At 43.3% G+C, this 24,599-nt stretch overlaps 1 protein-coding gene across 1 annotated transcript in view; it reads left to right on the top strand.

The window, feature by feature from the left end:
- The window catches only part of LOC130294597 (C-Jun-amino-terminal kinase-interacting protein 4-like), a 279,068-nt gene continuing 254,469 nt past the window's right edge, over positions 1 to 24,599 (top strand). Inside the window, exon 1 of the mRNA XM_056544684.1 lies at positions 1 to 64. The gene's annotated coding sequence lies outside the window, so the exon portion shown is untranslated. The remainder of the gene's footprint in view (positions 65 to 24,599) is intronic.

Genomic DNA, 24,599 nt, shown 5'->3' on the forward strand with positions numbered 1-24,599 from the left:
CTCTAACCATCCAGGGCAATCTAGAGCTGTTCAACCAGGGGCCTGATCAACTCCACGGAACACGGTAAGTCTGCTGATTTTTTAAGAATCTATAGCTTATCTGTGTTTTCTAGGAAGTTTTTGTGGGAGTTTGAATGGCTTATGTCGACACATAGCACAGTGGTAGTCCGTCACAGTTTAAGGCCTCACTGCAAGGCATACTTGACAGTCTCAGCGACCGTTTATCCTGCTTTATTCCCGGAGGTATATGCGCTGTTTGATCTAGTAAGTATTGTTCATGTAAACTTCTCCTCCTATGCTCACAATGTTTCAGGGTCCACCCAAAATCCATGTGCCCTCAGAAGCAGCGATCCTGACTAAGTGTGGTGCATGTGGAAACCCTGGCAGCTTGTCTTCAGAATCACCTGGACCTCAATGGTTACAGCATTGTCTCGCAGAAGGATTCCACAAGGGTTTGGTGGCATTACCACAGCAAATGTACGAGTGTCATAATCTACAATCTGCTTTAAGGGATGCAGACACAGTTACCACACTTATTCAGGCCGAAATTCAGAAAGGTTACACAATAGGACCTTTTTCTACAGCCCCATTTGATACTTGGAAGGTCAGTCCGGTGGGCATAGATGTTGGTAAATTTTCCAATAAAAAACATTTCATTTATGATTTGTCTGCCCCTCATTCCCAGTCTTAATGCCCTGGTTCCATCAGAGAAATGTTCGATGACATACACTTCTGTGGATCAGGCCATACAGGTTATCATCAGCTTAGGGGCAGGGGCCTGGCCACAGATGCTTTTAAATTGTTGCCGATTCATCCAGATCTGTGAAAATGGTATGGTGTGAAATGGCAAGGTCTGTATTTTGCAACTAAACTAATCTTTGGGGCAAAGAGTAGTCCATGGCTTTTTGACCAGTTCACTTCCTCGGCATTACACTGGATCTTAGAGAACGTTATAGGCTGCCCGTACGTCACACACTACCTGGACGATTTCCTGCTCATTGAGCCCCCACATAAAACATCCATATGGTTTGTCTGCCTTGAGAAATCTGCTTGAGTTGTTGCAGGTCCCTGGCTCTGAGAAAAAGATGGAAGGCCCCAGCAGGATAATCATATTCCTGGGTAACGTGTTAGACACAGTTGCCATGGAAGCAAAGTTGCCAGCTGAGAAATTGCTACGCATCAGGTAAATTATCGGTACGTTTTCTAGATCCCACGTTTGTACAAAACTTAATTTACAGAAGATACTGGGTATGCTTAACTTTGCTACTCGTATTATCCCTCAGGGCAGGACTTTCGTCTCCCGGTTGTTAACCTTGCTCGCCTAGGCTCGAGATCAGCAGTCCTTCATTTATTTAGACAGCGAAGCTATGGCCGACCTGATTATGTTGGGCAGGTTTTTACAATCTTGGAACGGGGTATAATTTTTTATTCCAGTGGTCTGTTCAATGATGCCTCTAATTCAGGTTTTGCAGCCATATGGGATATCCACTGGATGTCGGGTTCTTGGCCATGGGAGGTCTTTGGTCTAGAAAATTTAAATTCCTTTTTGTAATTTTCCCTATAGTCGTGGCTGCTTTCACGTGGGGCAACCACTGGTGCAAGCAGACTGTGGTTTTCTTTACAGATAATGCCGCGGTGGTGGATATCATCAATAAGGGCAGGTCCAGATCAGCCTTGGTCATGAAATTTACTAGGAGGTTGGTCTGGTTGTCTCATGCACAAATTTCATGTTAAATGTGAACATGTTGATGGGGTAAAAAACGTGGCGGCAAATGCGAGCGGACAAAGTTGCTACCCCAGCTCCTCTACTCAAAGATCTGGTGATGGATTAGATTGTTTGTTATATATTGCTAGAGATCTTGTTAATAAATCTTTTTCTACAAACATGGCTAAGGATTAATCCCATGCATGGAAAGTTTTTTGGGTTTTCGACAACGGTATCCGCAAGGAGATCAGGACATTATAACTTATATCCTTATGTTTGTAGGTTTTTGCCACTCTGACCTAAAGTTAAGCCACAATACCGTCAAGCATTTTTTGGCAGGGGTACAGCATCATTTATCATTAGAGAATCCCGGCGGAGTTTCCATATTCTCAGCACATCCTATCAAGGCTATCCTTAGGAGGTGTTTAGAAATCTAGACCTATTGTCAGCCCTAGTAGATTGTCTATCACAGGGGGATTTGTTCAGGAAAATTTCCGCACTACTTGATCAGAACCCTTTTGAGTTTATGCAGAGTCTTGTCCTTAACTCCTTGGGGACGGAGGGCGTATGCATAATCGGATATCGGATCGGGATGCCTGCTGATATCTATCAGCAGGCATCCCGTGGCAATGCCTAGGGGGTCCTGAGACCCCCCCATGTCGGCGATCGCAGCAAATCGCAGGTCAATTCAGACCTGCGATTTGCCGCGATCCGGGCAAATCAGGTCACTGGTGACCCGATCTCCCGGAAAATAAGCGTGATCGGAGCTGTCAGAGACCGCTCCAACCAGCCTAAAGGATAGGAGCGAGGTGGCAGTGTTGCCACCCCCTCCTATCCCCTGCCATTGGTCGGTCAGGCTGACCACCAATGGCAGGAGGGGGGCGGGGGGTTAGATTTCCTTTCCCCCCGCTCTGCCCACCGATCGAAGTCGGTACAGAGCGGGGGGAACATGGGCGGTGAAGGGGGGGGACATGGCCCGGCTTACCCGGACCTGCGGTGGCAGCATCCCGGGCAGTGGCGTCATCATCTGAGCGGCGGCCGGAAAGTGCGTCGGAGAAGGCTGCAGTGAAGATCGCAATAAGTGATCTTCACTGTGGCCTTCTAAAAGCTGCAAAACTACAACTCCCAGCATGCCCAGACAGCCAAAGGCTGTCTGGGCATGCTGGGAGTTGTAGTTTTGCAACACCTGGAGGGTCACAGTTTGGAGACCACTGTGTAGTGGTCCTCCAGATGTTGCAAAACTACAACTTTCAGCATGCACTGACTGTCTGGGCATGCTTGGAGTTGTAGTTTTGCAACATCTGAAGTGGCACAGTTTGGAGACCACTATATGGTGGTCTCCAAACTGTAGCCCTCCAGATGTTGCAAAACTACAACTCCCAGCATGGCCAGACAATCAGGGATGCTGGGCATGCAGTTCTGCAATATCTGGCCCTTCAGATGTTGCAGAACTACAACTCCCAGCATGCCAGGACAGTCTAGGCATGCTTGGAGTTGTAGTTTTGCAACATCTGGAGGGCTACAGTTTGGAGGCTACTACTTAGCGGTCTCCAAAAACTGTTCTTCCCCAGTTGTTGCATAACTACAACTCCTAGCATGCCCAGACTGTCCAGGCATGCTGGGAATTGTAGTTCTGCAACATCTGAAGGGCCAGATATTGCAGAACTACACGCCCAGCATCCCTGACTGTCTGGCCGTGCTGGGAATTGTAGTTTTGCAACAGCTGTAGGCACACTGGTTGGGAAACACTGAGCTAGAGTCTGTTTCCTAACTCAGTGATTCCAACCCGTGTGCCTCCAGCTGTTGCAAAACTACAACTCCCAGAGTGATCTGACAGACCGTACATGCTGGGAGTTGTAGTCTTGCAACAGCTGGAGGCACATGGGTTGCAATCACTGAGCTAGAGTCTGTTTTCAAACTCAGTGGTTCCCCACCAGTGTGCCTACAGCTGTTTTAAAACTACAACTCCCAGCATGTACGGTCTGTCAGATCACTCTGGGAGTTGTAGTTTTGCAACAGCTGGAGGTTTGGGGCGCCCCCCCCCCCCCATGTGAATGTACAGGGTACATTCACACGGGAGGGTTTACAGTGGGTTTCCTTCAAGGAAACTTACTGTGAACCCCTGCCTGTGTGAATGTACCCTAAAAACACTACACTAACAAATAATAAAAAGTAAAACACTACACATACACCCCCTTACACATCGCGCCCCCCCCCCCCCAATAAAAACTGAAAAACGTCTCATACAGCAGTGTTTCCTAAATGGCGCCTCCAGCTGTTGCAAAACCACAACACCCAGTGTTGCCGGACAGCCATAGACTGTCCTGGCAGGCTGGGAGTCTTGCAACAGCTGGAGGCACCCTGTTTGGGAAACACTGCTGTAGGGCTTTGGAGACAAGCCCCATCCTTGTAATCGGGTCCACCCCTATTGCAAATTCCTAATTTAGGCCTCAAATGCGCATTGCGCTCTCTCACTTCAGAGTCCTGTCGTATTTCAAGGCAACAGTTTAGGGCCACATATGGGGTATCTCCGTACTCGGGAGAAATTGCGTTACAAATTTTGGGGGGGATTTTTCTCCCATTACCCTTTGTAGAAATTGTAAATTTTGGGAAAAAAAACTGCACTTTAGTGAAAAAATTTTCTTTTCATTTACACATCCGAATTTAACGAAAAGTCGTCAAATACCTGTGGGGTGTTAAGGATCACCGGACCCCTTGTTACGTGCCTTGAGGGGTGTAGTTTCTAAAATAGTATACCATGGCATTTTTTTTTGCTGTTATGGCACCATAGGGGCTTCCTAAATGTGACATGCCCCCAAAAACCATTTCAGCAAAATTCACTCTCCAAAATCCCGTTGTCGCTCCTTCCCTTCTGAGCCCTCTACAGCACCCGCCTAACACTTGACATACACATATGAGGTATTTCCTTACTCGAGAGAAATTGGGTTACAAATTTTGGGGGGCTTTTTCTCCTATTACCCCGTTTCAAAAACTGGGTCTACAAGAACATGCGAGTGTAAAAAATTTAGATTTTGAATTTTCTCCTTCACTTTGCTGCTATTCCTGTGAAACACCTAAAGGGTTAAACTTTTTGAATGTTATTTTGAATACTTTGAGGGGTGCAGTTTTTATAATGGGGTAATTTATGGGGTATTTCTAATATGAAGGCCCTTCAAATCCACTTCAAAACTGAACTGGTCCCTGAAAAATTCAGATTTTGGAAATTTTGTGAAAAATTGGAAAATTGCTGCTGAACTTTGAAGCCCTCTGATGTCTTCCAAAAGTAAAAACATGTCAACTTTATGATGCAAACATAAAGTAAACATATTGTATTTGTGAATCAGTATATAATTTATTTGGAATGTCTGTTTTCCTTACAAGCAGAGAGCTACAAAATTAGAATAATTCAAAATTTTCTATTTTTTCATCAAATTTTTGAATTTTTCACCAAGAAATGATGCAAGTATCGACAAAAATTTACCACTAACATAAAGTAGAATATGTCGCGAAAAAACTATCTCGGAATCAGAATGAAAATTAAGAGCATCCCAGAGTTATTAATGCTTAAAGTGACAGTGGTCAGAATTGCAAAAAATGCTCCCGTCCTTAGGGTTATAATGGGCTCTGTCCCCAAGGAGTTAAAGGGGTACTCCCGTGAAAAACTTTTTTTTTTTTTTAATCATCTGGTGCCAGAAAGTTAAACAGATTTGTAAATTACTTCTATTAAAAAATCTTACTCCTTCTAGTACTTTTTAGGGGCTATATACTACAGAGCAAATGCTTTACTGTTTAGATTTCTCTGATGTCATGATCACAGTGCTCTCTGCTGACTTCTGCTGTCCATTTTAGGAACTGTCCAGAGCAGCATATGTTTGCTATGGGGATTTTCTCCTGCTCTGGACAGTTCCTAAAATGGACAGCAGAGGTCAGCAGAGAGTACTGTGGTCACGACATCAGAGAAATCTAAAAAGTAAAAGCATTTCCTGTAGTGTATAGCCCCTAAAAAGTACTGGAAAGATAAAGATTTTTTAATAGAAGTAATTTACAAATCTGTTTAACTTTCTGGCACCAGTTGATTTAAAAAAAAAAAAGTTTTCCATGGGAGTACCCCTTTAAGGCAGCTATTTACCTTGCGTTTTATGGTTTCCTCAGGCCTGGGGAATTTGCCACCTCGTCGTCCAGTGCCAATTTTCTCCATAGCTATTTCTTTGTTATGCGCAACTTACTCTAGTCTTTTCCAAAACTTACTTGAGTAACACTGTGGTGGAGTATTTTCCTACTGGTCCTGACCGCTGTAAAGTCAAAGTGGTTAAAGAATATGCTGAGGTGAGACACGGTATTTCAGATCCAGCACCTCCCTTACCTTTTGCCATTAAGGCCCTTACACTATTAGCAGTTTCATAAACCACAACCGTTCATTAATTAGGTCATTAGGTATTAAGGCTTCCAAATTTTCAGCCATTCTTTCCGGATTGGTGCAAGTTCAGCAGCCTCCTGTAATCATGTCCCTGAGCATATTATCAAAAGGTTGGGAAGGTGGAGGTCTGCTTGTTTCGCTACTTATGTTAATCATCCTCACAATAAAAGGAGTTTGACATTGTCCCTCATAGACGTCGCATTGCCAAACTAAAGTCTTAAGGGTTAAACATTTTGATTTGTAACTGGGTGGAAAACAGGCTTAAGGACCATACACAAAGATTTGTGGTCAATGATTCATACTCTGATTGGTCCCCGATTGTTAGTGGTGTACCACAGTGTTCAGTTTTGGGCCCACTTTTGTTTAACTTATTTATGTATGATATAGAGGATGGGATTAATAGCTCTCTTTCTATCCTTGTAGATCTTGTAGCACGAGACAGTCTATAGAAGATGTGCATAAGTTACAAGCCAATTTGGAGACACTGGGCATCCACTTGGCAAATGAGGTTCATTGTGGATGTGGGTGTATTTATAGATCATAGACTGATAGAATGCAATGTCAAACAGCTGCTTCTAAGGCAGCAGGATCTTGTCATATATGAAAAGAGGCATGGACTTGTGGGATAAGGACATAATACTACAGCTTATAAAGCATTGGTACGGCCTGACCTGGAATATGTTATTCAGTTTTGGGCACCAGTTCATAAGTAGAGAAGTAAAGGAGCTGGAAAGTGTACAGAGACGTACAACTAAACTAATAAGGAGCATGGAACATCTTAGCATTAAGGAAAGATTAAAATAATTAAATTTGTTTAGTCTTGAGAAGAGACTAAATATGATTAACCTATTTAAGTCTATAAAATGGCCCATACAAAAAAAAAAATAGGGGGGCACTCGGTCCATCTTGAGAAAAAAAGGTTTAGTCTATAGGGGCGACAAACCTTCTTTACCATAGCAATTGTAAATTTATGGAACAGTCTACCTCAGGAACTGGTCACAGCAGGAACAGTTGAGAGAATTAAAACAGCAGAAATATCATACCCCTTCTCTTCACCTCCTTGGTTTAACTTGATGGATCAGGTTTTAACCCCTTAAGGACCATGTACGTGAATACACGTTCAGGCAGGATTCAAGTGTATACTCGTCCATGGTTCTCGTGCACCCACGAGATCGCGGCAGGGACTCGGCTGTAACACACAGCCGGGACCCTGCCGCAATGCCGGGACCGAAGTAAACTTCCGTCCCAGCAGTTTAACCCTTACAGCCGCGGTCGGAAGCGACCACGAGCTGTAAGGAGTTTTGACAGAGGGAGGGGGCTCCCTTTGTCTCTCTCCTGTAGCACCCCGCAACGATCGCGGGGGGCTGCTGGTTACCTGGGCAGCCGGGGGTCTTTACAAGGACCCGCAGGGCTGCCCTGGTTATTGCCTGTCAGGACATGCCAGAGGCACTAAGTATTCCAAAGCATTAAAAAAAAAAGTGAAAAAAATATATAATTTGTATATTTTGTATATAATTTGTATAATGATATCCTGAAAGCCAAATGGTGCTCTTCTCCTTTTGGGTCCCACCATATGGCCATGCAACCAAATATGGTCTAAGCTGGGGTATTACCGAACAAGGGACAAACAGCGTAATAAAATATGGGGCGCATTTTCTACTTTTCAGATGCAATGTACAAAAAATATGTCCCACAAATAATGCATTTGTGATAAAAAAAGAAAATTTACATTTTTTCACTGACTTTGTAACCATTCCAGCCACACAAAAAAAGACTCAAAGTACTCAATTTTGGTCTAGATGAATACTTTAGGGGGTGTAGTTTCCAAAATAGGGTCACTTGTGGGGGTTATGTATGGTTCTGGCAGCTAAAACCCTTTGCAGGCATGAAGTGCGGCCTATAATCCATTCGGTCTAAAATGATGCCCTGAAAGCCAAATGGCGCTCCTCTCCTTCTGGGTCCTACCACACGGCCAAGGAACCAAATATGGCCTAAACGGGGGTATTTCCAAACACAGGCCAAGCAGCTTAATAAAATATAGGGTGAATTTCTTGCAATAGAATCAGAAGTGATGCACAAAAAATATGCCACACAAATTATGCATTTGTAAATAAATGCAAATTTCGAATTTTTAACACTGACTTTGTAATAATTCCTGCCAAAAAACTATAGTGTTAAAATACTCACTGTACCCCCTAGCGAATACCTTGAGGGGGGTCTAGTTTTTAAAATGGGGTCATTTGGGGGGGGGGGGGTGTTCCTATGTTCTACTACCTTCAAATTACTGCCAACCTTGCATAACACAAAAAAAAAAAATTAGTTTTCAAATTTTCAAAATATCAAGTTAAATTGTTAGGCTTCTAATTAATTTAAAATGTTAAATTAAAAACAAAAAAAAAATGCTGTCAAAAGAAAGACATCTGAAAGTATACATTTCATAAACGATTTGGTCAGTATGTATAAATATATGCAACCTAGTGACAAAAAAAATGTCAGAATTATCGTGATATTCTATCGATTATCGAGTTATTCTCTAATAAATACAGACATCTCCAATTTAAAAAAAAAAAACAGGCCTGGTCTTTCAGGGGCGTACAGGTTTATTTGGGTTGGTCCTTAAGGGGTTAAATAAAATAATATAAACAAAAGTAAACATAAACATTTGTGTGGAAATGTCTAAACTACTGAAATATAGAATTAATGAAACTGCAAGGTCACTCAAACCTAAAAAAAAATTGCTGATTTATACCATAATACTTCTACCCTAAAACTTTATAAAAAGGGATCAAAAAGTCCCATTAAAACAAAAATCTGCCCCAAATTCAGAAAAATAAAAGTGTTATAGGGGTCAGAAGAGGATGATTTTCGGCATGCTCATTTTTTCACCAAAAGTTATAATTTTTATAACTATCTGTCACGCCCCCTACCATAGGCTTGCATTGAGGTGGGAGAGCATTACATCACGAGGGGGCGGGGCCGTGAAGTCGCGATACTCCGGCCCCTGTATCAGGAGTCATCAGCATGGAGCGATCTTCGTTCAGTGCAGCTGATGACAAGCGGGTGCAGCAGGAGAGATTGCGGGGGTCTCCAGTGGCGGGACCCCCGTGATCACACATCTTATCCCCTATCCTTTTCATAGGGGATAATATAACAAAACAGCAATCGCCAATAGCAACCGATCATACACTACAAAGTATAAATACAGCGAAACAGGCGTATCGTAATCAATGTATCAAAAACTTTATTTGACAAATGAAAACAAACATTTAAAAAAAGACATTAAAATTCCAAGCATGAACAAGAAAAAAGGAGGGAGTATACGTATGTCCAATGTAATGGGCATATAAGGTCAGGGAAAACCAAAGGAAAAGGAGGACAGAGGAGCTCTAAGCAATGACCAGTAGCAAGATTATTGCCAAGGTGCAAAATAAATGCATATGTAAATATTTGACTGTAAGGTGCATCAAAATGTAAACACCCTAGTAGGTTGCCCTATGCAAGATAAAGCAGCAATGGGGACATGGCAGCTAAATGGCATTTAAAAATAGTTAAAGGGGTGCTCCGGTGAAAACCTTTTTTCTTTTAAATCAACTGGTGGCAGAAATGTAAGCATATTTCTAAATTACTTCTATTAAAAAATCTTAATCCTTCCTGTACTTATTAGCTGCTGAATACTACAGAGGAAATTCTTTTCTTTTTGGAATGCTCTCTGATGACATCACGAGCACAGTTCTCTCTGCTGACGTTATAATAATAATAATGCTTTATTTATTGTTGTCCTTAGTGGGATTTGAACCCAAGTCCCCATCACTGCAAGGCAGCATTGCTAACCACTGAGCCACCATGCTGCCCTTAGCATACATCTGCTATGCATCTGCTATGCATGGTTGCTAAAATGGACAGAGATGTCAGCAGAGAGCACTGTGCTTGTGATGTCATCAGTGTTCCAAAAATAAAGAAATTTCCTCTGTAGCATTCAGCAGCTAATAAGTACTGGAAGGATTAAGATTTTTTAATAAAAGTAATTTACAAATATGTTTAACTTTCTGCCACCAGTTGATTTAAAAGAAAAAAGGTTTTCACCGGAATATCCCTTTAACCCCTTAAGGACCAAGGGCGTACAGGTACGCCTTTGCTCCCTGGTACTTAAGGACCAAGGGCGTACCTGTACGCCCGTGGGAATTTCGGTCCCCGCCGCGCGCCGGGCGGGGATCGCGCCGGGGTGACTGCTGATATCTATCAGCAGGCACCCCGCGCAAATGCCCAGGGGGGTCATTAGACCCCCCCATGTCGGCGATCGGCGCAAATCGCAAGTGAATTCACACTTGCGATTTGCGCCGATTCCGGGTCATACGGGTCTATGGTGACCCGGTGACCCGGAATAGAAGGGGGATCGCGGGTGTCCTAGACACACACGATCCCCCTGTAGCGATAGGAGTGAGGTGGCAGGGTTGCCACCCCTCCTATCTCTGGTATTGGTGGTCTAGACGCGACCACCAATAGCAGATCGGGGGCGGAGGGGTTTACTTTCGGTTTCCCCGTCCTGCCCACCCACAATAGGCGGGGCAGAACGGGGAAACCGACAGGGACCGGCGCCGAAGATCCACTTACCCATCGGCGACGGCAGCGGCGACCATCAGCGGCGGCAGCGGGCGACGATCGACGGAAGAAGAGGACGGCGACGCAGCTTCCTGGATCCAACGGAAGCCGGTGAGTTACTTAGCAACATCTGGAGGGCTACAGTCTGAGACCACTATAGTGGTCTCTAAACTGTAACCCTCCAGATGTTGCAAAACTACAACTCCCAGCATGCCCAGAGAGCTGTTTAGGCTTGCTGGGAGTTGCAGTTTTGCAACAGCTGGAGGTCTACAGTTTGAGACGACTGCAAAGTGATCTCTATACTGTGCACCTCCAGATCTTGCAAAACTACAACTCCCAGCATGCCCAGTCAGCAGTTTGCTGTCTGGGCATGCTGGGAGTTGTAGTTTTGCAACATCTGGAGGTCCACAGTTTGGAGACCACTATGCAGTGGTCTCTAAACTATAGCTCTACAGATGTTGCAAAACTGCAACTTCCAGCAAGCCTAAACAGCAAACAGCTGTCTCTGCATGCTGGGAGTTGTAGTTGCGATCCCTCCAGCTGTTGCATAACTACATCTCCCAGCATGCCTTTCGGCGATCAGTACATGCTGGGAGTTGAAGTTTTGCAACAGCTGGAGGCACACTGGTTGGAAAAAACTGAGTTAGGTATGTGACCCCATTTTGGAAACTACACCCCTCATGTAATGTAATTAGGGGTACAGTGAGCATTTACGCCCCACAGGTGTCTGACAGATTTTTGGAACAGTGATCCGTGAAAATGAAAAATGTAATTTTCCATTTGCACAGCCCACTGTCCCAAAGATCTGTCAAACGCCAGTGGGGTGTAAATGCTCACTGCACCACTTATTAAATTCTGTGAGGGGTGTAGTTTCCAAAATGGGGTCACATGTGGGGGGGGGTCCACTGTTCTGGCACCACGGGGGGCTTTGTAAATGCACATGGCCCCTGACTACTATTCCAAACGAATTCTCTTTCCAAAAGCTCAATGGTGCTCCTCCTCTTCTGAGCATTGTAGTTCGCACGTAGTGCACTTCAGGTCCACTTATGGGGTACCTCCATACTCAGAAGAGATGGGGTTACAAATTTTGGGGGGTATTTTCTGCTATTAACCCTTGCAAAAATGTGAAATTTGGGGGGAAACACACATTTTTGTGAAAAAAATATATATATTTTTTTACATATGCAAAAGTCGTGAAACCCGTGTGGGGTATTAAGGCTCACTTTATTCCTTGTTACGTTCCTCAAGGGGTCTAGTTTCCAAAATGGTATGCCATGTGTTTTTTTTTTTGCTGTTCTGGCACCATAGGGGCTTCCTAAATGCGACATGCCCCCCGAGCAAAATTTGCTCTCAAAAAGTCAAATATCACTCCTTCTCTTCGGAGCATTGTAGTTCGCTCGTAATGCACTTCAGGTCAACTTATGGGGTACCTCCATACTCAGAAGAGATGGGGTTACAAATTTTGGGGGGTATTTTCTGCTATTAACCCTTGCAAAAATGTGAAATTTGGGGGGGAAACACACATTTTAGTGGAAAAAATAATATTTTTTTTACATATGCAAAAGTCGTGAAACACCTGTGGGGTATTAAGGCTCACTTTATTTCTTGTTACGTTCCCCAAGGGGTCTAGTTTCCAAAATGGCATGCCATGTGGGTTATTTTTGCTGTTCTGGCACCATAGGGGCTTCCTAAATGCAACATGCCCCCCAAAAACCATTTCTGAAAAACGTACTCTCCAAAATCCCCTTGTCGCTCCTTCGCTTCTGAGCCCTCTACTGCGCCCGCCGAACACTTTACATAGACATATGAGGTATGTGCTTACTCGAGAGAAATTGGGCTACAAATATAAGTATACATTTTCTCCTTTTACCCCTTGTAAAAATTAAAAAATTGGGTTTACAAGAACATGCGAGTGTAAAAAATAAAGATTGTGAATTTTCTCCTTCACTTTGCTGCTATTCCTGTGAAACACCTAAAGGGTTAAAACACTTACTGATTGTCATTTTGAATACTTTGGGGGGTGTAGTTTTTATAATGGGGTCATTTGTGGGGTATTTCTAATGGGAAGACCCTTCAAATCCACTTCAAACCTGAACTGGTCTCTGAAAAAAAGCGAGGTTCAAAATTTTGTGAAAAATTGGAAAATTGCTGCTGAACTTTGAAGCCCTCTGGTGTCTTCCAAAAGTAAAAACACGTCAATTTTATGATGCAAACATAAAGTAGACATATTGGAAATGTGAATAAAATAAAAAAATATTTTGAATATCCATTTTCCTTACAAGCAGAGAGCTTCAAAGTTAGAAAAATGCAAAATTTTCTAATTTTTCATCAAATTTGGGGATTTTTCACCAAGAAAGGATGCAAGTTACCACAAAATTTTACCACTATGTTAAAGTAGAATATGTCACGAAAAAACAATCTCGGAATCAGATTGATAACTAAAAGCATTCCAGAGTTATTAATGTTTAAAGTGACAGTGGTCAGATGTGCAAAAAACGCTCTGGTCCTAAGGTGTAAAATGGCCTGGTCCTTAAGGGGTTAAGTAAGAGTTTATAACTTGCCTAGTGGTTAGCAGTAATGGACCTCCTGCACCCTACGTTTCATCACCAGACTTCTTCCGGGGTGTACCCCTTTAACCCCTTAAGGACTAAGCCCATTTTGGCCTTAAGGACTCAGACAATTTAATTTTTACGTTTTCATTTTTTCCTCCTCGCCTTCTAAAAATCATAACTCTTTTATATTTTCATCCACAGACTAGTATGAGGGCTTGTTTTTTGCGCGACCAGTTGTCCTTTGTAATGACATAACTCATTATATCATAAAATGTATGGCGCAACCAAAAAACACTATTTTTGTGGGGAAATTAAAACGAAAAACGCAATTTTGCTAATTTTGGAAGGTTTTGTTTTCACGCCGTACAATTTATGGTAAAAGTGACGTGTGTTCTTTATTCTGAGGGTCAATACGATTAAAATGATACCCATTATTATATACTTTTATATTATTGTTGCGCTTAAAAAAAATCACAAACTTTTTAACCAAATTAGTACGTTTATAATCCCTTTATTTTGATGACCTCTAACTTTTTTATTTTTACGTATAAGTGGCGGTATGGGGGCTCATTTTTTGCGCCATGATCTGTACCTTTTTTTGATACCACATTTGCATATAAAAAACTTTTAATACATTTTTAATAATTTTTTTTTAATAAAATGTATTTAAAAAGTAGGAATTTTGGACTTTTTTTATTTTTTTTCGTTCACGCCGTTCACCGTACGGGATCATTAACATTTTATTTTAATAGTTCGGACATTTTCGCACGCGGCGATACCAAATAGGTCTATAAAAAATGTTTTTTAAGCTTTTTGTGGGTTAAATAGGAAAAAACGGACGTTTTATTTTTTTATTGGGGGAGGGGATTTTTCACTTTTTTTTTACTTTTACTTTTACATTTTTTTACATTTTTTTTTACACTTGAATAGTCCCCATAGGGGACTATTCATAGCAATACCATGATTGCTAATACTGATCTGTTCTATGTATAGGACATAGAACAGATCAGTGTTTTCGGTCATCTCCTGCTCTGGTCTGCTCGATCACAGACCAGAGCAGGAGACGCCGGGAGACGCACGGAGGAAGGAGAGGGGACCTCCGTGCGGCGTTATGAATGATCGGATCCCCGCAGCAGCGCTGCGGGCGATCCGATCGTTCATTTAAATCGCGAACCGCCGCAGATGCCGGGATCTGTATTGATCCCGGCACCTGAGGGGTTAATGGCGGACGCCCGCGAGATCGCGGGCGTCGGCCATTGCCGGCGGGTCCCTGGCTGCGATTAGCAGCCGGGATCAGCCGCGCATGACACGGGCATCGCTCCGATGCCCGCGGTTATGCTTAGGACGTAAATGTACGTCCTGGTGCGTTAAGTACCACCTCACCAGGACGTACATTTACGTCCTGCGTCCTTAAGGGGTTAAGGGTTAATGGCAGCCATCTACCTGATTGGTGATGTCCGGCATTAGCTATGGATCTACGATGCTTACTGGGTATTAAGTGCACACCTGAGCAAGCTTCATTGACCAGGAGCGGGAACAGAGCATATACCGTATATACTCGAGTATAAGCCGACCCGAGTATAAGCCGAGACCCCTAATTTCAACCCAAAATCCCAGGAAAAGTTATTGACTCGAGTATAAGCCTAGGGTGGGAAATACATCATCCCCCCCTGTCATCATCCAGACCCCCGTCTTCATCCAGACCCGTCATTAACATCCTCATCATCATCACCGCCGCCTGTCATCATCCCCTTATCATCCCACACATCTCCCCTTCATCATCCCCTTATCATCCCACACATCCCCCCTTCATCATCCCCTTGTCATCATCCCACACATCCCCCCTTCATCATCCCCTTGTCATCATCCCACACATTCCCCCTTCATCATCCCCTTGTCATCATCCCACACATCCCCCCTTCATCATCCTCTTGTCATCATCCCACACCCCCCCTTCATCATCCCACACCCCCCCTTCATCATCCCACACCCCCCCTTCATCATCCTCTTATCATCCGCCCTCAGTTGTCTTCAACCTGCGGACTTCCAGAGGTTTCAAAACTACAACTCCCAGCAAGCCCGGGCAGCCATCGGCTGTCCGGGCTTGCTGGGAGTTGTAGTTTTGAAACCTCCGGAGGTCCGCAGGTTGAAGACCACTGCGGCCTTCAACATCATTCAGCCCCCTCTCACCCCCCTTTAGTTCTGAGTACTCACCTCCGCTCGGCGCTGGTCCGGTCCTGCAGGACTGTCCGGTGAGGAGGTGGTCCGGTAGGATAGTGGTTCCGGGCTGCTATCTTCACCGGGGGCGCCTCTTCTCCGCGCTTCCGGCCCGGTATAGAGGTGTTGCCTTGACAATGACGCAGAAGTACGTTGGCAATGAACGCACCTCTGCGTCGTTGTCAAGGCAACGTGACTATTCTGAGGCCGGGCCCGAAGCGCTTAGAAGAGGCCTCCCCGGTGAAGATAGCAGCCCGGAACCACTGTCCCACCGGACCACCTCTTCTCCGGACAGCCCTGCAGCACCGGACCAGCGCCAAGCGGAGGTGAGTACTGTACAGAACTAAAGGGGGGTGAGAGGGGGCTGGATGATGTCGAAGGCCGCAGTGGTCTTCAACCTGCGGACCTCCGGAGGTTTCAAAACTACAACTCCCAGCAAGCCCGGACAGCCGATGGCTGCCTGGGCTTGCTGGGAGTTGTAGTTTTGAAACCTCTGGAGGTCCGCAGGTTGAAGACCACTGCGGGTGGAGAGTTCACTCGAGTATAAGCCGAGGGGGGTGTTTTCAGCACGAAAAATCGTGCTGAAAAACTCGGCTTATACTCGAGTATATACGGTATATATGCCATGCACCCTCTTATGGTTAAAAACAATGTCACTTACCAATCCCATGGTAATGACTAGCTGCCATTTTTACCATAAAATTACCTATATTGACCTAGAATAAAGAGAACATGACATTTTTACCATAAAGTGTACTGTGTAAAAACAACACCCCCCAAAGTTTTTTAAAGTTTTCTTATCAATTTCCCCCACAAATATTGTTTTTTTGGTTGTACCATACATTTTATGGTAACATAAAAGGTGTCATTACAATGTACAATTGTTCGCACAAAAAGCAAGCCCTTATTTGGGTCTGTTGAAATAAAAGTTATGGCTCCTAGAAGGCGAGAAGAAACGGAAAAAAAATTCCTATGTCCTCAAAGCCAAAATGTGCTTAGTCCTTAAAGGGGTACACCACCCCTAAACATCTTATCCCCTATACAAAAGATAGGGATTAAGATGTCTGATTGCAGCGGTCTGGCCGCTGGGACCTCCCGCAATCTCCGGCGTGGCCCTACATTCATCCGGTGCATGGGATGAACTCAGTTCGGTGCCGAATGATGAGCGACCACAGCCGTCACCCCCCCTCCCATAGACATAATTGAAGGGGGCATGGAGTGACATTACAAATACAGAAGCTCCAAACACAGAAGCCGGCCCAGATATCACAGGGGGTCCGTCTGCTGGGACCCCCGCTATCCTTTGGATGTTTAGGGGGTGAACCCCTTAAGGACCAAGCCCATTTTCACCTTAAGGACCAGAGCAATTTTTTGCACATCTGACCACTGTCACTTTAAGCATTAACAACTCTGGGATGCTTTAACTGATGAATTTGATTCAGAGAATGTTTTTCTGTGACATAATCTACTTTAACATAGTGGCAAATTTTCGGCGATACTTGCATCATTTCTTGGAGAAAAATTCAAAAATTTCATGAAAAATTAGAAAACTTTGCATTTTTCTAACTTTGAAGCTCTCTGCTTATAAGGAAAATGAATATTCCAAATAAATTATATATTGATTCACATATACAATATGTCTACTTTATGCTGGCATCATAAAATTTACATGTTTTTATTTTTGGAAGACATCAGAGGGCTTCAAAGTTCAGCAGCAATTTTCTAATTTTAAAAAAAAAAATCAGAATCTGAATTTGAACGGCCTTCATATTAGAAATACCCCATAAATGACCCATTACAAAAACTGCACCCCCCCAAAGTATTCAAAATGACATTCAGAAAGTTTGTTAACCCTTTAGGTGTTTCACAGGAATAGCAGCAAAGTAGAGGGCTCAGAATGGAAGGAGCGACAATGGGATTTTGGAGAGTGAATTTAGCGGAAATGGATTTTCGGGGGCATGTTGCATTTAGGAAGCCTCTCTTCCGAATATGGAAATACTCCATGTTTGGACGTCAAGTGCACTGCAGGCACACTACAATGCTCAGAAGAGAAGGAGTCACACATGTTGCATTTAGGAAGCCCCTATGGCGCCAGAACATAATAATAATAAGAAAAAATAAGAAAAAACACATGGCATACTTTTCTGGAAACTACACCCCTCAGGGAACGTAACAAGGGGTACAGTGAGACTTAACACCCCACAGGTGTTTGACGACTTTTTGTTAAAAATCGGATGTGTCAATGAAAAAAAAAAAGTTTTGTTTTTTTTCACAAAAATGCAGTTTTTCTCCTAATTTTACATTTTTAGAAGGGGTAATAGGAGAACATGGACCCAAAAATGTATAACCCCATTTCTTTTTAGTATGGAAATACCCCATATGTGGATGTAAAGTGCTCTGTGGGCGAACCTCAATGCTCAGAAGAGGAGATGTGCCATTGAGCTTTTGGAGAGAGAATTTATTTGGAATGGAAGGGGACATGTGCATTTACAAAGCTCCCCCTCCCCCCGTGATGCCAGAACAGTGGACCCCCCACATGTGACCCCATTTTGAAAACTACACCCCTCACAGAATTTAATAAGGGGTGCAGTGATTATTTACACCCCACTGGCATTTGAAAGATCTTTGGAACAGTGGGCTGTGCAAATGAAAAATAAAATTTTTCCTTTTCACGGACCACTGTTCCAAAAATCTGTCAGACACTTGTGGGGCGTAAATGCTCATTGTAACCCTTATTACATTACGTGAGGGGTGTAGTTTACAAAATGGGATCACATGTGGAGGGGTCCATTATTCTGGCACTATGGGGGGCTTTGTAAAAACACGTGGCCTTCAAATTTTCTCTCCAAAAGCCCAATGGCGCTCCTTCTCTTCTGAGCATTGTAGTTCGCCCGCAGAGCCCTTTACATCCCCATATTCGCCCGCAGAGCACTTTACATCCCCATATGTTCTTACTCAGAAGAAATGGACTTACAAATTTTGGGGGGCCTTTTTATTATTTTCCCTTGTGAAAATGAAAATTGTAGGGTAACACCAGCATTTCAGTAAAAAAAAAATTTTTTTTTTCATTTTCCCATCCAACTTCAACAAAAATTCGTCAAACACCTGTGAGGTGTTAAGGCTCAGAATACCCCTTGTTACGTTCCTTGAGGGGTGTAGTTTCCAATATCGGGTCACACGTGGATATTTTTGTGTTTATGTCAGAACCGCTGTAAATTAAGCCACCCCTGTGCAAATCACCAATTTAGGCCTCAAATGTAAATAGTGCACTCTCACTCCTGAGCCTTGCTGTGCGTCCACAAAGCATTTTACTTCCACATATGGTGTATTTCCGTACTCAGGAGAAATTGTGTTACAAATTTTGAGGGTCTTTCTTTTTACCTCTTGTGAAAATAAAAAGTATGGGGCAACACCAGCATGTTAGTGTAAAAAAGTAAAAAAAAAATTTAACTAACAGGCTGGTGTAGACTCCAAATTTTCCTTTTCATAAGGGGTAAAAGGAGAAAAAGCCCCCCAATATTTGTAGTGCAATTATTCTACACCAGCACAGATGGGGGTTCTTTACTGTAAGTGCGGAATTCTCTGCCTGAGGAGGTGGTCATGGTGAACTCTGTAAAGGAGTTCAAAAGGGGTCTGGATGCATTTTATCGGAGAATAATAACATCGCTGGTTATACATATTAGATTTATAGGGACAGAACGTGATCCAGGGATTTATTCTGACTGCCATATTTGGAGTTGGGAAGGAATTTTTACCTCTAGTATGAGGGTTTTTTGCCTTCCTCTGGATCAACTCAGTAGGGACTCATTAGGGTTATAGGTTGAACTTGATGGACTCTGGTCTTTTTTCAACCTTATGAAGTATGTTACTCCCGAGTACGGAAATACCCCATGTGTGGCCCTAAACAGTTTCCTTGAAATAGGACAGGGCTCCGAAGTGAGAGAGCGCCATGCACATTTGTGGACTAAATTAGGGATTGCATAGGGGTGGACATAAGGGTATTCTACGCCAGTGTTTCCCAAACAGGGTGCCTCCAGCTGTTGCTAAACTCCCAGCATGCCTCGACAGTCAGTGGCTGTCTGGAAATGGCGGGAGTTGTTGTTTTGCAACAGATGGAGGCCCCATTTTGGAAACACTGCCGTGCGATACGTTTTTCATTTTTATTGGGGGGGGGACAGTGCAAGAGGGTGTATATGTAGAGTTTTACCCTTTATTTTGTGTTCGTGTAGTGTTTTTATGGTACAATCACATGGGCAGGGTTTAAGGTGAGTTTCCCACTAGGATTTTGCACTGTGGCAGAAAATTTGTGGCAGCTCAAACTTCATGCAGGAAACTCACTGTGAACCCGCTCATGTGAATGTACCCTGAACATTCACATGGGGGGGGGGGGGGGGAAACCTCCAGCTGTTTCAAAACTACAACTCCCAGCATGCATTGAGACCGTGCATGCTGGGGGTTGTACTTTCGCAACAGCTGGAGGCACACTGGTTGGAAAACCTTCAGTTAGGTTCTGTTACCTAACTTGAAGGGCATGCTGGGAGATGTAGTTTTGAAAGATCTGAAAGGCCACAGTTTAGAGACCACTGCACAGTGATCTCCAAACTGCGGCCTTCCACATGTTGCAAAACTACAAATCCCAGCATGCCCAGACAGCTGTTTTCTGTGTGGGCATGCTGGGAGTTGTAGTTTTGCAAGATCTAGAGGGCCACAGTTTAGAGACCACTGCACATTGATCTTCAAACTGGTGCCCTCCAGGTGTTGCAAAACTGCAAATCCCAGCCAGCCCAAACAGCAAACAGTTGTCTGGGCATGCTGGGAGTTGTAGTTTTGCAACATAGGGAGGGCTACAGTTTAGAGACCACTGTACAGTGGTCTCCAAACTGTCGCCCTCCAGATGTTGCTAGGCAACAACTCACCGACTTCCGTAGGATCGCCGCACGCCGCGCCAGGGAGCCACATCGCAGTCCTCTGCCGCCCGCCGCTGATCACATCACGGTTCCCCTGCTCTGCCCGGACTACAGTGGGTGGGCAGATTGGGGAACCGAACTTTAACCCCCCCGCCCCTGATCTGCTATTGGTCGGTTGCTTCTGAACGACCAATAGCAGGGATAGGAGGGCTGGCACTCCTGCCACCTAACTCCTATCCCTTCAGGGGGGGGGGGGATGTCTTGGACAACCCTGATCTCTCTTATTTTCCGGTTCACCTGAGACCCGTATGACCCAGAATCACCGCAGGTCGCCGGTCTGAATTGGTTTGCACGGGGTGCTTGCTGAATGATTTAAGCAGGCATCCCGGTCCGCTCCCCACCCGTCGAACGGCAGGGACCGGAATTCCCAGTGTCATACAGGTATGCCTGTGGTCCTTAAGTACCAGGGAACCAGGGCAATCCTGTACGCTGTACGCCCTTGGTCCCTAAGTGGTTAAGAACAATCTTAAGAACATTTTTGACATTCCCTAATTAGCTATTCTAACCTTCACTCCATCCCCTTCATTCAGGAGTATAGCCCCGCAGTCATACATGGGTGAAATATGTATTGAACACGTCACATTTTTCTCACTAAATATATTTCCAGGTGATATTAACAAACTATTTAACAGATGTTGATAACAATCCAAGTAATCCATAATACATAAAAAGAAGCCAAAAAAAATTTAAACTAACCCCTTAACGACAATGGACGCAAATGTACGTGATGGTGCAGAGGTGCTTACGCAAGATGACGTACATTTAAGCTCCTCCATGACTGCGAGCAACCGGACCGGTGCTCGCATCATGGGTGGCAGGTCCCGGCTGCTATGAGCAGCCAGGGACCCACTGGTAATGGCGGACATACACGATCGCGCGGATGTCCACCATGAACCCCTCAGATGTTGTGATCAATACAGATCGCGGCAGTGCGGTACTTTAAATTGAACTATGGTACTAATCATAGCACTGAACAGTATTAGCACTCAGATAATTGCTATAATTAGTTCCCTATGGGGACTACTAAAAGGTAAGAAAAAATAAAAAAAAAAAGTTTTAAAAAGTTTTAAAAATATGTGAAAAATATCCTCCCCCCTATGAAAATGTAAATCATCCGTTTTTTCCATTTTACCCCCCCAAAAAATAATTAATAAACATATTTGGCATCGTTGTTTGCGTAGAAGTCTAAACTATCAAAATACATTGTTAATTATCCTGTACGGTGAACAGCGCAAACGTAAAAAAAATATACATAATTGCTTTTTTTTGTCACATTTTATTCCCCCAAAAAATTAATAAATAGTAAAATATAAGCAAAACTACAGGTCACAGCGCAAAAAATTACCAATTAGCAATTTCAATCATACTAATTTTGTTAAAATTGTTTGAGATTTTTTTTTTAAAGAGGTACAATTCTAAAAAGTCATATAACATGGGTTTCATTAAATAAAGAAAACATATCATTTTTACCACAAAGTGTACAGCGTGAAAACAAAACCTTCCAAAATTTGCTAAATTGCGGTTTTCTTTTCCATTTTCCCACATAAATAATATTTTTTGGTTGCGCCGTACTTTTTATGGTAAAATAAGTGAGGTCATTACAAAATAAAATTAGTGATGAAAAATACAAGCCCTCATATGGGTCTGTGGATGGAAATATAAGAGTTATGATTTTTAGAAGGCGAGGAGGAAAAAACTAAAATGCAAAAATAAAATTGGCCTGGTCCTTAAAGGGGTTATCCAGGAAAAAAACTTTTTATATATTAATCAACTGGCTACAGAGAGTTAAACAGATTTGTAAATTACTTCTATTAAAAAATCTTAAACCTTTCAGTACTTATGATCTGCTGAAAGTGAGTTTTTTTTCTGTCTAAGTGCTCTCTGATGACACGTGTCTTGGGAACTGTCCAGAGCAGAAGCAAATCCCCATAGCTAAGGCCTCTTTCACACTGTGAAATAGTTCCGTTTAGGAACTTCCGTCACTATATCGGCGAAACCCGGCCGTTACAAAACCCCTGACGGCCGTGACTAAATTGCATTGCAGCCTATAGGGTTTTGTAACTTCCCGTTTGCACCAGTATATGCCCGTAATTCATTACGGGCGTTATACAGTGACGGGACATCGTGGCGGAAAAATTACTGCATTTTCAAAATCGAAATTTTTCTGAAATGGTTTTTGGGGGGCATGTCACATTTAAGAAGCCCGTATGGTGCCAAAACAGCAAAAAAAAAAAAAAACACACACATGGCATACTATTTTGGAAACTACACCCCTCAAGGAACGTAACAAGGGGTACAGTGAGCCTTAACACTCCACAGGTGTTTGACGACTTTTCGTAAAATTTGGATGTGTAAATGATTTTTAAATTTTTTTTTTTTTTTTTACAAAATTTTACTAAAATGCTAGTTTTCCCCAAAATTTTTTATTTTTACAAGGGGCAATAGGAGAAAATGTGTGGACGTCAAGTGCTCTGCTGGAGTCACATTTGGCTTTTGGAAAGCAAATTTTGCTGAAATGTTTGTTTTTTTTTGGGGGGGGGGGGGGGGGGGGGCATGTCCCATTTAGGAAGCCCCTATGGTGCCAGAACAGCAAAAAAATAAAAAAAAATAAAGAAACAAAAAAAAAACACATGCATACCATTTTGGAAACTACACCCCTCAAGGATCGTAACAAGAGGTACAGTGAGCCTTAACACCTCACAGGTGTTTAACGACTTTTTGTTAAAGTCAGATGTGTAGATGAGAAAAAAAAAACATTTCTCACTAAAAAGCTGGTTTTAGGAGAAAATGACCCCCAACATTTGAAACCCCATTTCTTCTGAGTATGGAAATACCCTATGTGTGGACATCAAGTGCTCTGCTGGCGCACTACAATGCTCCGAGAAGCGGAGCGCCATTGAGCTTTTGGAGAGAGAATTGGTTTGGAATGGAATTCAGGGGCCATGTGCGTTTACAAAGCCCCCCGTGGTGCCAGAACAGTGGACCTCCAAATGTTACCCCATTTTGGAAACTACACCCCTCACAGAATTTAATAAGGGGTGCAGTGAGTATTTACACCCCACTGGCGTTTGACAGATCTTTGGAACAGTGGGCTGTGAAAATGAAAAATTACATTTTTCATTTTCACGGACCACTTTTCCAAAAATCTGTCAGACACCTGTGGGGTGTAAATGCTCACTGCACCCCTTATTAAATTACGTGAGGGGTGTAGTTTCCAAAATGGATCACATGTGGGGCCCGTCCATTGTTCTGGCACTATGGGGGCTTTGTAAACACACGTGGCCTTCAATTCCGGACAAATTTTCTCTTCAAAAGCCCAATGGCGCTCCTTCTCTTCTGAGCATTGTAGTTCGCCCGCAGAGCACTCTACATCCACATATGGGGTATGTTCTTACTCAGAAGAAATGGGGTTACAAATTTTGGGGGGGATTTTTCCCCCCTATTTTCCCCTTGTAAAAAAAAAAAATTTAGGGTAACTCCAGCATTTTAGCAACATTTTTTTTCTTAATTTTCCCATCCAACTTTAATGAAATTCTTCAAACACCTGTGGGGTGTTAAGGCTCACTATACCCCTTGTTACATTCCGTGAGGAGTGTAGTTTCCAAAATGGGGTCACATTTGGGTATTTATTTTTTGCTTTATGTCAGAACCGCTGTAAAATCAGCCACCCCTGTGCAAATCACCAATTTAGGCCTGAAATGTACATAGTGCGCTCTCCCCCCTGAGCCTTGTTGTGCGTCCGCAGAGCATTTTACATCCACATATGGGGTATTTCCGTACTCAGGAGAAATTGCGTTACAAATTTTGGGGGTCTTTTTTCCTTTTATCGCTTGTGAAAATAAAAAGTATGGGGCAACACCAGCATGTTAGTGTAATTTTTTTTACACTAACAGGCTGGTGTAGCCCCCAACTTTTCATAAGGGGTAAAAGGAGAAAAAGCCCCCCCAAATTTTGTAGTGCAATTTCTCCCGAGTACGGAAATACCCCATATGTGGCCCTAAATTGTTGCCTTGAAATACGACAGGGCTCCAAAGTGAGAGAGTGCCATGCGCATTTGAGGCCTAAATTAGGGATTGCATAGGGGTGGACATAGGGGTATTCCAGGCCAGAGATTCCCAAACAGGGTGCCTCCAGCTGTTGCT

Source organism: Hyla sarda, chromosome 10, assembly GCF_029499605.1.
Source record: "Hyla sarda isolate aHylSar1 chromosome 10, aHylSar1.hap1, whole genome shotgun sequence".
NCBI classification, from domain to species: Eukaryota; Metazoa; Chordata; class Amphibia; order Anura; family Hylidae; genus Hyla; species Hyla sarda.